This window comes from Paroedura picta, chromosome 1 (assembly GCF_049243985.1).
Source record: "Paroedura picta isolate Pp20150507F chromosome 1, Ppicta_v3.0, whole genome shotgun sequence".
Lineage (NCBI taxonomy): Eukaryota > Metazoa > Chordata > Lepidosauria > Squamata > Gekkonidae > Paroedura > Paroedura picta.
The window spans coordinates 157,986,231-158,001,244 of record NC_135369.1 but is presented as its reverse complement, the minus strand read 5'-3'; the positions used below and the strand labels follow the sequence as shown (position 1 = coordinate 158,001,244).

The 15,014-nt window shown below is 44.5% G+C and overlaps 1 protein-coding gene across 21 annotated transcripts in view; it reads left to right on the top strand.

Moving 5' to 3' along the window:
- The window catches only part of MYT1L (myelin transcription factor 1 like), a 453,342-nt gene that overhangs the window by 227,450 nt on the left and 210,878 nt on the right, over nucleotides 1–15,014 (top strand). Inside the window, exon 5 of one of the 21 annotated variants that reach the window (XM_077309952.1) lies at nucleotides 494–678. The exons of the other annotated variants lie outside the window; for them this stretch is intronic. The gene's annotated coding sequence lies outside the window, so the exon portion shown is untranslated. The remainder of the gene's footprint in view (nucleotides 1–493; nucleotides 679–15,014) is intronic. 21 annotated transcript variants of the gene reach the window in all.

The window sequence follows — 15,014 nt, the reverse complement described above, 5'->3', positions numbered from 1 at the left end:
TGTACAGCAGTGCTAAAAGAGACATACTCCACGCTGAGGATTATTAGAAGAAGAAGAAGAAGAAGAGTTGGTTCTTATATGCCGCTTTTCCCTACCCGAAGGAGGCTCAAAGCGGCTTACAGTCGCCTTCCCTTTCCTCTCCCCACAACAGACACCCTGTGGGGTGGGTGAGGCTGAGAGAGCACTGATATCACTGCTCGGTCAGAACAGCTATATCAGTGCCGTGGCGAGCCTAAGGTCACCCAGCTGGTTGCATGTGGGGGAGTGCAGAATTGAACCTGGCATGCCAGATTAGAAGTCCACACTCCTAACCACTACACCAAAAAGGAATTGTAAATAAAATGGCTGATATTGTAATGCTGTATGGTGAGACATCATTTGGAATACTGTATATAGTTTTGGTCCCTGTTATCAAAAAGCATTTCTGAGAGATATATATTTAAATACTTGTAGAATAATTATATTCCCTGTGGCACTTGTGCTCAATGGACAGGTTGCGGGAAAACAAGACAAGATTGGGAACCAGCCATCCAGGGAAACATCTTGCGGAGCAGGCACTGAAGTTGCAGGAGAGACCTATCAACAGGGTCTGGCCAGGAACAGCAATTATGGGGCATGGACAGCTTTTGCATGTGGCAGCACTGGAAGAGGAGATCATCTCCTTAGGGCTACAAAGAGGTTAGCAGCTTGAGAGTATCAGTTGGATCATGGGGGGTATGGTTGTTTATTGGGTGTGGATGTTAAGGTGGACATGCAGCAGAGTTGGGAGGCAGTGAAAAACTGTCTTAAATTAGATGGTTTAAAGGCCACTCCTGAAGAAACCCTCATTGGAATTACCTACACCATAAAAAGAAATAATAGGAAATTTGGTCTTGATCCTGTTGTCCATATTGATCCTTCTGGATCTTCATGAATTAAAGTTGGGAACATTATGCTTCAGTGGTTCCATTCCTACTTGTTGCTACCTATCCAGAAGGTGAATCCAGGAGAAAAATGCCACCACAACTGCCTTTTGGTGACCCCATTCAGTTCTGAAGGAAAGGGATGTTCACAAGTGGTTTGCCACTGCCTTTCTCTATGCAGTGGCTGGTATTCCTTGGAGGTCTCCCGTCCAAATACTAACCAAGGCCGATCTTGCTTTTCCAAAATGTAACAAGTGGAGGTTAGTCTTGGCCATCCAGATCAGGGCATCTGGGTTAGTTAATTCTAATATGATGTTACAAATGGGATGGCCTATAAAAACCATTCAGAAACTTCAGCTGGTTCAGAACAGTGACTAGTTTATTATCGTGGATTCTTTAAACCAGCGGCTCCCAACCATTTTAAGGCTGGGGACCGCTTACAGGGGTGGAGGCCTGGGGGTTGCCGACCCCCGCTTTAAACGGATTATAATTTTCCAGTACTGCAAGATCTCTACTGACTTCTAGGCTGTTTTTAAAAACTAGCTTTGATCTGTGAACAGCCCTAAAAAGCCAGTGACTAGGGTATCTAAGGGACTACCTGTTCCTGTATGAATATGTTTATGTACTGAGATGGTAAGTGAAGACTGTGCTTAGGTACCCCCACCTTTGGATAGTGCATGTGTTGCTAGGAGACACCGGGTCTTTGCTATCACTGTACTCCTTTATGTCACAATGGAATACTCTTCCTAAACATATTCACTTGTCACCTACTTTACTATTTTTAATATACCAGGTGGCTTCTGTACTACTCTCACAGGCTTTGCCTTGACAAAATTACTGCACTCTTTATGTCTTTTATCTGTTATCAAGGCTGCCTGCTTTGCTCTTAAAAAAAAACAAAAAAACACTGGTATTGTTTTAGTTTTGTATGTAAGATGTGTTGAACATTATTGGTAGAATGTAGAAGGCATAAATCTTTAATATAGATAAATAACTCTGTAATGAGAACATGCATATTGGAGAGAGCTGTTAAAATAGGCCCGAAATTGATAACACTTCACATATGAAATCCATGAAGGCATTGTGGGCTGTACAATTTTCCAAGTGCAGAAGCATTTGTAAAATGTTTTAGTGTTACAGTCTGCCATTTTTCATGGGGTCTGATGAACTAATTGTTTTAGTAGCCTTAAATTTTAATGGTAAACACTAGAGGTCGACATCTGCCTGTAGGTAAATTCTTGTCAGCACATTAAAAAAAATCTAATACTTCTGTCACATAAACTTCAGGTCTTTTTAAATTAAACCCTTTTTTTCCTTGGAAAGTAAATGGCTTTATAGAACCAGAAATATCTGGATTGCGTATTTTTATTGATGAATACTTTGATGACGGAATTTAGGTTTTTTTTTACAAGCTGTGACCCCCACAAGGACTTGCAATGGTCACCCTGCAATATCCTCTTTCCTTGCTCCTCCACATGCAGCCAACTGGGTGAATTTGGGCTTATCACAGTCCTGATAGTGCTGTTCTGACTGAGCAGTAATATCAGGGCTCTCTCAGCCTCACTTACTTCACAGGATTTCTGTTGAGGGAAGAGGAAGGGAAAGAGATTGCAAGCCACTTTGAGACTCCTTCGAGCAGTGAAAAGTGGGTTATAAAAACCAACTCTTCTGCTTCTTGTGAGAATGAAATGGAGAAGAGGTGAACAATGAAAGCCACTTTGAATCCCAACTGGGAAGAAAGGAGGAATATAAACGAAGTAAATAAATAATTCTAATAGCAAAAAATTCTCTTTGACAGTGTCTGTTAAGTTTAACCATTATGAAGGTGTTGAAATCAGAATTGTGTGTTCATGTTGTCTGGAAATGAATAATGGGCTGCTGGCCAGTTCTATGGAACACTACTGCGAAAAGAGGAAGAAATTGTATAAGCTGGGGCCTTAGTGAGGGTATGCATGTTAATTGATTTATTATTAGATTTATATGGCTGCCTCTCCTGGCAAGCCATCTTAGGGCAATTAAAATTACATAATAAATACAAACATTTAAAGCAATTAAAAACAGTTCAAAACATTTTTATTCAATTCCATTATAACCAGTATATGTGGGCCATTGCCTACAGATGCTTTTTCCATTATATAGTTGTGAGAACAGCAAGTATATATGACCATGCTAAGCCATCAAGCTTGGTGAATGTTGATGTGTGAGTGTAGCGTGTGCATGCATGTACTCACAATATATGTTTTTTTAAATAAATATTTTAAAAGTCTGCAGAATAATTCAAGTCTGCAGAAGATTTCAAAGGAATTGTGTAGTTAACTGTCTATACTGTATTTCTTATTTTGTTTGAATGATATGGCTGTAACGCTCATTGATCTTAAATAACTTTGAAGAATATACTGGTGTATTTTAATGACTTGGAAGCTACAGAATCATAGATTCACCTAGTTTAGCGTTTCTCTCCTTACATCTATATGCCTTCTATTTTGCTGTGTTTTTATAGGGAAATAAGTAATGATGAGGAATTCAGTAAGTATAGCTGCTGAATGTTAGGCTAAGAACATAAGAAGAGCCCTGCTGGATCAGACCAATGGTCAATCTAGTCCATCTTCCTGTCTCACATTAGGATTGTCAGGTCCTTCCTGCCCACTAGCAGGGGCACAGAGTTGCCACCTTCTGGAGATTTGTGGATGGACCCTGGGGAGGACATGGATTTCAGGCCGATTCCGTTTGGGTGAAAAAAGCCAACGTTAGGCTAATCCCCGATTCCACATGATGTCATAGGCCTGCCAGCTCCCTCCCAGACCTGGTGCAAATTTTGGTTTTAGTTGCCCAGTGTGAAGAGCATGCGGAAGAATCCTTTTTTGGTGCGGGGGCCAGCAGGGCCTAGCCCGGCAGGGGCCTATGTGGATGGGAAGAGCTGGGCCCTCTAGGCCCAATTCCTCCCATCCCACAGAGGCCAGGAAGGGATAAAAAAATGACCCTGTAAGGGTGGACTGGAGCAATGTTTTTTTTTTTCAGGAAGATGGGATTGCGTTCTCACATAATCCTACCTTCCTTTACTCTCCCCCCCCCCACTGCCTCTGTGTCCCCTGTTGGCACACATTTCAAATGTGGACCTGGTGCACTGCTAAAATGTGTCCCAGTGGAAATTGCAGAATTGTCCTCATACAATGCCAGAGTCTATTCTCCAAAGTATGCATTTTTTTCCAGGGGAACTGATATTTGTAGAATGGAGATAAACTGTAATTACAGGGGTTACCTAGGTCCCACCTATAGGCTGGCATCCTGTGTCACACAGTGGCCAACCAGTTTCTCTGGAGGGCCAACAACAGGGCATAAAGCTGTGTGTCAGCTAGGGTTGCCAGCTCCAGTTTGAGAAATGCCTGGACATTTTGGGGGTGGAGCCTGAGGGTGGGGCTTGGGGAGCAGAATGACTTCAGTGGAGTATAATGACATATAATCTACCTTCCAAAGCAGCCATTTGCTCCAGTTGAATTGATCTCTGGAGAGCCATTGTGTTAGTGGGTAATTGCCAGCTACCACCTGGAGGCTGGCAACTCTAGTGCCAGCCTGAATAAAGGCACATTTTGCCTCCTTAGCTTTGTAGAGGAGAAAGCTGAAGATGTTGCCTGATAGAGCCTGTGATGCAGGACAGCTCTTTTCAAAGGCTTTGGCTGCAACCTGCCTGCCTGACTCCCACCCTGATCCCTGACTTTTCTTCAATAGGAACAGAAGCCTAGAGGTGTGGCTCCTTTGAAGGTTTAGGTATACTTGACTTAAGGAACCCTTTCCTGGCTGCCCTCACTTTCAGTGTGAAATCCTTGCTGGTGTGGGTTAACACAACCTTGCAATTCTCAGTAACTGTTTGTCAAATAAAGGAATTTGTATTATCAAATGTTGAGTGTCCTTTAGTTGCAGTTGTTTGGACCTCTTCAGGCCCTGTATATTTGGAGAATGGCTTAAGTGGGTGGAGTTTCCTGTTCTTAGCTGTGTTTTGAGACAACAGAGTAGTTAAGGCCTGCTGAGGTTCATTTTATCACTCAGTTCATTGGGACTGCCTCAGTTCCAGGGACAGACCTTATTCACTATTGATCTCAGCTCCAAGCCCTCTTGCTAATGCTTTGTTATAAAGTCCAATCACAGATTTAGTGGTTGTTCAACATTGATATAAACAAATTAACAAGTAGGGGGGTGGGGTGGTTATTCCTATCTAGGAAGCTTCCTCCTACAGGACTCTCCCAGTGCCAGTGATTTCTGAAGTAGAGTGTGTCAGTATTGGTTTGACAATCTGGCTTGTGTACCGCCCACCCAATGCCCCGCCAGATACCCTGTTGAGTCAGCTGGAGGCAGTGGCTGCTTGGACACTGCAGTTTTCTAGGCTTATAGTCCTGGGGGACATACCATCAGGTCATGGCTCAGTCGTGGTGTCAACCATGATGACACTGGGGCTCTCTCAATTTGTTACCGGTCCCAACCATCAGGCTGGCCACACCATCAATATGATCGTCAGTACTGGGATGTGGAATTGATGGTGATGTCTGTTATCCCATGGTCAGACAATTATTCCCTGCAGACCCAGCTAAAGGTTCTACTCCTACCCTGTTTGGGTAACAGGCATATTTTAACCCACCCACAGAGGCTTATGAATCTTATTGGATTCTAGAATGCTCTATGGCAGCGGTAGTCAACCTGTAGGCCTCCAGATGTTCATGGACTACAGTTCCCATGAGCCCCTGCCAGTGTTTGCTGGCAGGGGCTCATGGGAATTGTAGTCCATGAACATCTGGACTATCACAGGTTGACTACCCCTGCTCTATGGGACCCGATGTCTCTTGATGACTCTTTGATGGTGCTGGTGGGGGACTGGCAGTCTCGCCTGTCAGCAGCCATAGACGACATCGCCCCTAGATGTCCTCTCCACCCTCACCTCAAACAGGCCCCATGGTATACCACGGAGCTTTGGGAGGAAGAGGGAAGTGATACGATAGAGCGAGTGTGAAGCAAAGCTCACAACAAAGTGGAAATAACATTTTATCGTATGCTTATCAGGGTATATGAGATGGCTGTGAAAGTGGCCAAGCATGAGTTCTTTGCTGAGGAAACTGCATCCACGAGCTCTTGCCCAGCACAATTATTTAAGGTAGTTTGATGTCTTACCACCCTTGAGGGGGGCACCAAAACTTTAGTAAATTGGACCTTAGCTGTGAGGCATTAGCAAGCTTGGATGAATTCTTGTTATTCCGCTGGGACCTTCTCGCCGTGGTTGATACAGATGAGGCCTGTTGGCCACCTTTGGAAGTTAACATTTGATGGTTTCAGATGACTCTTACTAACTGAAGTGGAAAAATTGCTAGGTCCATCTTGGCTGCCAAAGGGGGAGGCAAGTGGATTGTGGACTCACTCAGGGATATTATTAATCTCTCCCTGTCATCTGGGGAGTTCCCTGAGTTGTTTTTTATATATATATATATATATATAATTGTTAATTATGGAGGTATGTTTCGCTGTTTTCAAAAGTTCAGCAAATTTGTTCAGACCTAAACCAATAGTTGGTATTTCCGGGGATTTCCTGAGTTGTTGAAGGAGGCAGTGGTCCATCCTCTACTTAATAAACCATCAGTGGGTCTGTGGAACTCAGCCAGCTATCTACCAGTATCACATCATGTGTTTCTGGACAAAGTGGTTGAAAGGGCTGCTGCAGACTAGCTCCTGGCATGCTAGGAGGAAATTTCAATGCTTGACCCATACCAGTTGGGCTTCTGTCCTGACCATGTGATGGAGAAGGTACTGGTCACCCTGACAGATAATGTTCGACGCCAGCTTGATAAAGGTGATACAGCCATTCTTGTGATGTTAGATATGTTGGCCGCATTTGATGTGGTCAACCACAAGCTTTTGGCCCAGTGCCTCGCCGGGATAGGGATATAGGGGACATCCCTTCAGTGGCTGCTTTCCTTCCTGCAGAACCAGATGCAGAGGGTTGCAGTGGGAGAGGAGTTGCCTTGCCCCTTTTGACTCCCTTGGCCATGGGAGTGGGAGCAATCAGGGCTCCTCAGGGACTTGACCTTTTGGGAGCTTTCCTATCATTACAGCAGTGGTAATATGACAGGACTTGTTTGTGAATAGGAAAATTATTTTTTGGCGCAGCAATTTGGCCATAGTCCATGTGGTTAACAGGCAAGTGTCAAGTTTTGAGCATGTAATGCGCCTGGTCCGGTGGCTGCTTTGGGCCTGCTTGGAATCTAATATATGTTTCAATGCTAAGCATATTGCAGGAGAACAACATCGCAGATACATTGTCCAGATGTCAATACAGCACTTCAAGACTTTGGCTCTTATAGTGAACTCATTCCCCGAGGACTTTTAAGTGGAACTGTGGAGCCTTGGAGACTTTTCGTCCATGACGGCCTGACCGGGTTGCTGGCACTGGCTATACAATGTGCCTACAAGACAGTAGTGACTGGTTATTTTGATTGCGCTCGGGTCTCCTACCTTCTGCTCCTCTGACTGAGGAAGACATGCTGTACTATTTGGCCATGTTGTGGTCTGAACACTGCCATGCTAGGACTGTGAATGTCCACCTGTCGGGTCTTGCCTTCTTCTGCCAGTTGCGCCGCTGGTGGGACCCCAGGTCATTTTATCTGGTCTGCAGGGTACTGGAGGGATGGTGGCAGATGGAGCCTAGGGCTTGTGACCTAGGCCACCCTATCTTAATTGTTGGTACAACTGTCAATAGTTGTTCTTTGGAGTTTGAAGCTGTGCTATATAGGGCAGCCTTCCCACTGGCCTTCTTTGGGGCCTTCCTGGTTGAGTGAGCTGGTGGCATCATCCCACCCAAACACAGAGGGCCAGGCAATTCAAGTGCAGGATGTGCATCTTTTGGGCTTGCAGGTACAAATCCATTTGGGCAGGTGTAAAGCCTATTAGATTGGCTGGGGGCTCTTTGTTAGTACTGCAGGCTAGCATAGGGGTCCCTGTCCTGTCCTCTGCACTTCCCAGTACATTTGGGGAGCTTCCTTAAGAAACGGCACATGTGATGGGGGGTGATTCCCCGGCTGGGGAGTCACCAACCCACATGGCAGTGTAGCTGGAAGAGTTCCAATAGAGGTTGACACCCATGGGACTTTTCTTGGCTTACATTCCTGGGGTCCAGCAGGCCTGATGGTTAGGGGAGCTTGAGCAGATGGTCATTTGTCCCCACAGCCAGGCCTGCTAATGGTTTACTTCCTCGTGGCGCTATAGTCTGCTGGCTGCAGCGGGGGAAGGGTGATTAGTAGGATCTGCCCCCATTTTGATAGAAGTGTGTCTATGCTCATTAAAAAATTGCCAATAACGCTGTGGCCCGGTTCATGCCATAAATACTATGACTGTTGTTTGAGTGTTATTGATGCACCGAAATTGCCCTCCTATCTACCAATACAGTAAACTGTTATTCTGGGTGGGAAGTGAAATGTCTCTGCTGTACTTTCCCCTTTAGTTGCTAATCAACAGGTCAATTTGGCCCTTTTACTGTCCCCTCTGAAGGGAACTTGACATGCCATTTTAATCCCATCATGGAGTATAAAGAGTATTGGCCAAATGGAGGCCAACATCTGCAGAGACAGTTTGTCTCTGTACATAATAAAACAATGGCCCAGTGACACTAACATTTATTTTAAGATGAGCTTTTGTCAGTCTGACCTACTTCTTCAGATATATGTGTGTCTCATAGCCTATACCTGTGGTGTATGTGACAAGTTTGTTCCTTTAATCCCAGCCAATCTTTTCAGACTGCTGTGGTCCATGCTAGGAATTAGTACAGAAAAGAAATGCACTGTTTGTTACTGTGGCGCCACAGAGAAGTTTTAAATTCTCTAGTCTAGTTGGGGAGTGATTCTATGGGGAATAACATAGGATCCTTCAAATAATATGGTGCTCAGTGCTGTGCACGTAGATTTTTTTTAATGAATAAAATACCAGGTACCATACTTAGCATCTTCTGAAAAAGTCTCTTGTAACTGGACTAGTCAAAAATCCTTTAAATTTATTCATTTATCCTCTATGATGAGTTACTCTACAGAAGAAAGTAAAAATGCTGTGGTTTTTTGGTTTGTTTACCATCACAGGTTTCCAATAATTCTTTTTCACCTATGTCCATTTTGTGGGCTCAGACCTCAGATCTTCCCCACCTCTCAACTGAGATGAGGTCACCAGTCTTTCCATTAATTAGACTATTCAGTTCAGTACATAGGAACATAAGAAGACCCCTGCTGGATCAGACTAATAATCCATCTAGTCTAGCCTCCTGTCTCACACAGTGGCCAACCATTTCCTCTTGACAGCATCTCCAGTAAGAAAGATCAGATCATAGGTGATGTGAAGGACTTCAGCCTGAGACCCTGGAGGGTGACTGCTAGTCTGACTTTGATGGACCAAGGGTCTAATTCAGTGTAAGGCAGCTTCATATGTTCATGTATAGATCTATGGGGTTCCATTGGGAATACTGTGTCCAGGTCTGGCCTCTGTAATTCAAAAAGGACACTGCAGAGCTGAAAAAAGTACAGAGGAAGGCAACCGACTTCTATATGCAAAGCAGATGCTCTGCCACTGAGTCACAGCCATACAGGGACATTACAATAATCTCTGGACAGAAAAAAGGTGTCATTTTGAATGGTTCTTATATGTTAAGGAGGGCACCTGAATATGTGCAGGTCATCTAATTATGTGCATTATAGTCTTTTTGTTTGACTCCCTTATTCATAGACCACTCTACCTTTCCTACAGAAATTCCCTCTGCCCTAGGAATGGAGGCTGCCAATGGCTTCTCATTGTGGGACATTCCGTGCCCTTTCATATTTTTCCCCTTTGTTGACCGGGACATTGTGTCACTGAGGAGTGCCTTTCTAATCCCTCAGCAAGTAATGTTTTCCCTTCTGTTTCCATCCCTCCTGGCCTTTTTGCTGAACAGATTTCTCTGCAAACTGTACAGGGTTCATGTATGGTGCATGCTGTCCGCCCTTCCTTCAGCCACATTAGACCTGCTTCATTGCTTTTGTTGTTATGGTGCAGATTGGCTTTTTCTCACTCTGGCTGGCAACTTTTTTTGATTAGCTCTTTTCCTGCATTGTAACAGTAGCCTCTGATTTTCCTGAGTGTCAAGTGCGACTCTTTCACTACCAGATCTTGCACCTCTAAGCGGAAAAGAATCTCTACTGAAGCTATAACATGGTTTGGATCTTGCTTCTTGTGCTGTTAATTATGTTTTGGCTGCTGATGGGGACACAGATTCTCTGAACTTTCCTCTTCATTATTGGATTTCTAAAGATATTACAGAGGTATAATCCCTGGTTGAATTTTTGCACTTTCCCAGAACTTCATTTATTGCTGTTATGTTTGCATGTTTTTTTTTCTAGTATGTAAAATTAGGACATTATAAGTTCTAACCTGCTCCCTCCATCATTATGTTCACAAGGTTAGGGTGTCTCATACCCTGGCAAGGATCCCCTACCAGGGATTGTCTCTTAATACCCATGACTCATAACACTGTGCTCATACTAATTTCTGATGCCAAACATCTGTGTACTCCTTTCATTACTTTAATGTGACTTTTCTTGGATTTTGCTCTGCTGTGGACCCAATGCTACTTTGTATTGGTCTTTAAGGGTTCAACAAGGATTGGTCAGTATCCTCACACACCCTGACTGTGTGGGTTGGTAGAGGCTATCACATTCAGTCTTGGGTACAGAGGGTAGTTTTTCTTTGCCATCTTCTTGCATGTATTTTGGTTGAAACATTTGCAGAGCTCCTTTTTCCTTTGTAAAGCAACTCTGGGAGAGTATCAGTATGCTAAACAGCTGTTGGGAAGGTGGTCCTCTTTTGTCTCTTCCTTTGAGAGCTTCACCACCCAGTCACTCAGTGAGCTTGCTAGTCTTCTAGTATGCGACTGCAGAGAAGCCATGATGAAAATAGGGTTGCAGTCACTGTTATTCATTGAATGGCATTCTGTGCAGGAACACATCCCTTCTTCCTGCCCTACTGTAGACTCTCTGTAACTTTTTTCTCTCCAGCAGCATCATGGGGGGAACTGGGGAAATAGAACCCCTTTTACTTATCATTTGATGATTTTGGTGAGAAAGTGCCAGATGGAGGAGGGGAGCTTTGGAATTTTTTCAGGCTAGCCTGAAATGCAGTCCCAATGTGTGCCTGCATAGAAGACCACTCAATGAACAACAGGTTTTAATTTCTTTTTATCCAGGTAAGCCAGCTTTCACTGGTACCGGCAGCAAATTGGGCAGAAAGGAAAGAACAAGTGAATATGCATACTGGTTTGTTCTAGTATCAGAATGCAGTGGTGGAGCAGAATGAGAAGGAAGGAATCCAGCGATGGTGCGATACTGCAGAGCATAAAGCTTCACAGTTTGTTTTCACAGGGGACACAGGTTTCAGTGCCGGATCCACTCCAGCTCTGAAATGTCATGCTCCCCCCCCCCAGGAAACAAAGAAGCAGTGGAAAAGTTCCGCTGTGTGCAGGGGGGGGGGTGTATTTTGCAGGAATGTGGGGTTGTGCTCCATGCAATCCCATCTTTCTGCAAAATAAAAAGGAATCCTCTGGTCTGCCCCATGGCACAGCAAAGCATGGCAAAGCTGACTGGGGTATTCTTTGCCCCCTCTGTGTCACCATAGGGTGGGGAGGACCTGCCACATGGTCCCTGCAGGAGATGAAGGGAACTTGGAAGAATCCACGTTTCTTTAGCCCGGGGCAACTGAGGGCCCAACCTGTGGCTGGCCCAGGAGGGGGCCTCCCTTGCAGTTGCGTCATATAGAAGTGGGGATCAGCCCTGTTTCCATATGGCTCCCCTCTTGGCCTTTTCCGCTTGTGCGGAATTGGCCCCGTTGAACCAATCAGGACAGAGAAGGAGAATATTTGAAAAATATCAGAAAGTTTCTAATCTAACTGTGTTAAATACATATCTACTCTAATGCTCCCTGTAGAACATTTTTCAAGAGCCTCTTGTGGCGCAGAGTGGTAAGGCAGCCGCCTGAAAGCTTTGCCCATGAGGTTGGGAGTTCAATCCCAGCAGCCGGCTCAAGGTTGACTCAGCCTTCCATCCTTCCGAGGTCGGTAAAATGAGTACCCAGCTTGCTGGGGGGTAAACGGTAATGACTGGGGAAGGCACTGGCAAACCACCCCATATTGAGTCTGCCATGAAAACGCTAGAGGGCGTCACCCCAAGGGTCAGACATGACTCGGTGCTTGCACAGGGGATACCTTTACCTTAGAACATTTTTCATATTCCATTTAATCATGCACACTGCAGATTTTGCATTCCCCAACAGTTTAGACTCAAAGATGCTCAGAATGACCATAAGGCTGGGGAGGCCTGTTACGATGGCTAACCTCCAGTGGTTGATGGGTCCAGAGCATTTCCAGATATGTCATGAAAGCATTTCCAGGCATCTTATGAGTGCTTTTATTACAGCCTTGATTGATCTGTAGAATTTAGAGATTACCTGTGTTGTGGACACAGTTGTTCCTAAATGTCCTCTTTGCTCTTGTGGAGCCCAGAATTCCCCTTGGTTCACCAAGGAGGTTAGGATGACACAGCTGGTGAGCAGGCAGGTGATGTGCAAGTGGAGGGAAACTTGATGTGAATGTGACCATACAGGTGAGTATGAGTGTGCCCTCTCTGTGACTATGATGGTGTCAAAGTGAGCTCTCTTCTTCCATCATTGCATCCACACAATACTGTCCAGCAGAGGTTTTGCATTCTGAAAGGGCACTTATCCCAGGTCCCTGAGTATACCCAGAAAACATCCAAGTCTACTGTGACTCTTATGTGGTGCAGTCTGCAGATAATGTTGCTTGCATTCATTCTAATTTAGATTCCACAAGTGGTTCAGTTCAGTATCAGGATGCCACCCGAGTACAGTCTGGCCCTAGTTATATGGATGCTTTTCTGCTGGTGAGATCTGGGAAAGTGGGCAATCTGCTTAAAAGTGTTTTTCCTTCCTACATGGCTGTTGGTGTCATGTTGAGCTGAGTTAATCCAATGGGACAGGGAAGTAATAAATGCCTCTGTGCGGGAAAGTGTTGTTCTGACAGTCTTGAATGAGGCTGTTGTGAATCCCATGCTGAAGAAAGCATCCTTGGACTCCCCTGAGCTAAACCACTACTGCCTAGTGGCCAAAATTATTTATTGGAGCAAAATGCTTGAGAAGGTGGAGGCTGCACAGTTCCAGGAGGCTTTAGAGGAGACAGATTATCTTCAGAGCTGGGGTTTGTAATGGAAACTGTGCCTGTCAGCCCGACTCCCTTGGTCATCTTTGCCAGGATGCACCCCTGCTGATTCTCCTAGATATCTTAAGGGCTTTCAATACCTTCTGGAGAGGACGGCTGCTTTGGGAATAGAATGGGGTTGTGCTTCAATAGTCCCATTCTTGTTTGACTGGACAATTGGTGCTGGCAGACTGCTGTTCAGCCGTGTGACAGTCATTCTGTGGATTCTCACAGGAATCTCTCTCGTTCTGTGTGCTGTTTAACATATACATGAGACTACTGGGAGAGATAATCATGGGATTAGAATAATGTGACACCAATATGCATGTGGCACCAATCTGCGCATAACACCTAACTCTGTTTCTGCGTGACAGCTAAGCCAAATGGGGCTGTGGAAGTCCTGGACAAGTGCCTAGAGATGTTAGTAGAATGGATGAGGACCAATAAAGTGAATTTCATTTCATGAGCTAATATGCTGTTAGTCAATGAAGAAACTGCTTGAGGATTCAAGAGTTAGCCTGTCCTTGAAGGGATTGCTGTCACCATGAAAGAGTAGCTTTACAGCTTGGGGGTGCTACTGGATCCTGGCCTATGACTCAGATCTCCTCTGTGTCATGTACTACCTTTTATCAGCTTTGATGATATACCTGCGACAGCCTTTCTGCAAAAAAAAAAGGGGGGGGGAGAAAAGAGCTGGCCATGCTGATCCATGCTGTGATTACATCCAGGTTGATTACTGTAATCATGTTTTATGTTTTTATTCTGTTTTATTTTCTGTGCTGCCCTAGGCAGCTTCCCTAGAGAGGTAGCATAGACATTTTCAAAATAAATATTAATATTTATGATTTACTTCCTTTAGTATGGACCCTTTTCTTTGTGTAAATATTGTTTTACTGGTCAGGCATCAGTGAGTTCTATTTTCAGTTCTCCAGAAAAAAAAATTTGCTTCAGTAGCTAAAGGGGAGAAGGTTATCATACTGGCTGACTTCAACTACCGTCACATTGATTGGGCAAACATGTGCTTGAGTCATATCTCAGAAACATGCTGTTTAGACATGTGCAATGACTGTGCATTGGTACAGTTGGTCACTGATCCAACTAGAGGTGTAGCAATTCTGGACTTGGTCCTGAGCAGGGCTTGAGAATTGGTACAAAATGTAAAGATGGTTGTACCAGTTGGGGACAGTGACCACAATGTATTAAGTTCAGCATTCATGTCAATGGAAGGTTGCCCACAAAATCCAGAAGAAGAAGAAGAAGAAGAAGAAGAAGAAGAAGAAGAAGAAGAAGAAGAAGAAGAAGAAGAAGAAGAAGAAGAAGAAGAAGAAGAAGAAGAAGAAGAAGAAGAAGAAGAAGAAGAAGAAGAAGAAGAAGAAGAAGAAGAAGAAGAAGAAGAAGAAGAAGAAGAAGAAGAAGAAGAAGAAGAAGAAGAAGAAGAAGAAGAAGAAGAAGAAGAAGAAGAAGAAGAAGAAGAAGAGTTGGTTCTTATATGCCGCTTTTCCCTACCCGAAGGAGTCTCAAAGCAGCTTACAATCACCTTCCCTTTCCTCTCCCCACGACAGACACCCTGTGCGGTAGGTGAGGCTGAGCGAGCCCTGATATTCCTGCTTGGTCAGAACAGTTTTATCAGGACTGTGGCGAACCCAAGGTCACCCAGCTGGCTGCATGTGGGGGAGCGCAGAATCGAACCCGGCGAGCCAGATTAGAAGTCCGCACTCCTAACCACTACATCAAACTGGTGTAGTGGTTAGGCGCATAGTGGTTAGGAGCATAGTAGCCAAGTTTAAAGATGATACTGAATTATTCTGTATACTGAATTATTCTGGATGATTGAAAACTATGGTGGATTGTGAAGA